Here is a 1,267-nt window from a genome sequence, read left to right as displayed (position 1 = left end):
GTGGATCACCACATCAAAAACCAATGATGTATGGTGACTAACATAACATAATAAAATTAAAAACTCTAAAAAAAAAAAAAGAGGATAATGAACTTGCCCTCTAAGGGAAGTTGGCAGGCAGCTGGTGAATGTTCCCATGCAGACTTAGCATCAGCTTCAGTGCCCCTGGCAGCTGGTCGGTTCCTGCTGGCGAGGAAAGAGCCTCACACCAAGGAAGGGATATCCATCTCCCTGCAGCCCTGAACCCTGGGAGTCATTATGGCCATCCGGTGAGCTTCCCAGGCTATTTTCAATCAAGTATTTATACGAAACAGGTGCTTTTTGCTTATGAACTCTTTCTCTCAAAAGGATATTAAAATGGATCTTGGCACCTCAATTGGTGTTCTAAGACAACCCAGGCCAGCTCTTCCCATATTGCAAAGTCAGATGCTGCAGGCCTTACGAAAGAGATGGTTGAAGACTGGTTTTGGAACCTTAAACCCTTACCCACTGGGAGGGGGGTGGTGGTCTGAAAAGGGGTATAAAGACAGGACATAAAAACTTGGAAAGGAGGAGAGGGGTGATTAGAATTTCTTTGGAGACAGTTGTGCATTGACTTTTTACCCTTGATGGCAGAGACCAAGGGAGACTTTCTTTCTGATCCCAAACCTATTGAGAGGGATGTTAATGGGAATTCTCAAAGATCCAGGCAAGCATCTGCTGGTGCTTGAGAGACACGGGGGTCTAATATCTATCTCAAATTGGGGAATCTACAGAGCAAAAGCCTGTGGCTGAAGTTGTCCGCAGGTGACTCAGTGAACAGAAGGATGCCTTTGGAAAGTCATGCCACCCCCACCGACTGAGGTCAAATGGGAGTATTTCCTGGGGACTGGAGAAAGAGAGAAAACCCGGTAAAAGGTTGTTACCCTGAAGGGGAAGAGGATAGCTCAGAAGCAAAAGGCTGAAGCTGTACCATGGCATGCCCACGAGTCAACAGAAAAATTATAAGTGGATCAGCCAGGAGGGATGCATTTGCTCACATCAAGGGCCCTGAAGCAATGGTAAGCAGGACCTGTATTTATAATAATAATTCAGACTTGGCTAGAGCTCATCAAAGGCCAAGTGTTCAAGCACTCATTTAGCCCTCAACCACTCTATGAAACAGATACAATTATCATCTCCATTTTACAGATGAAGAAACGGAGGCCCAGAGAGGTCAAGTGACTTGCCCAAGGTTGCACAGGTAGAAAGTGCCAGAGCTGGAATTCAAATCCAGGCAGTCTGGCTC

The sequence above is a fragment of the Leptonychotes weddellii genome, chromosome 9 (assembly GCF_054177405.1).
Source record: "Leptonychotes weddellii isolate Sample4059 chromosome 9, ASM5417740v2, whole genome shotgun sequence".
NCBI lineage: Eukaryota > Metazoa > Chordata > Mammalia > Carnivora > Phocidae > Leptonychotes > Leptonychotes weddellii.
The sequence above is the reverse complement of the archived record's forward strand: the minus strand, read 5'-3'. Positions refer to the sequence as shown.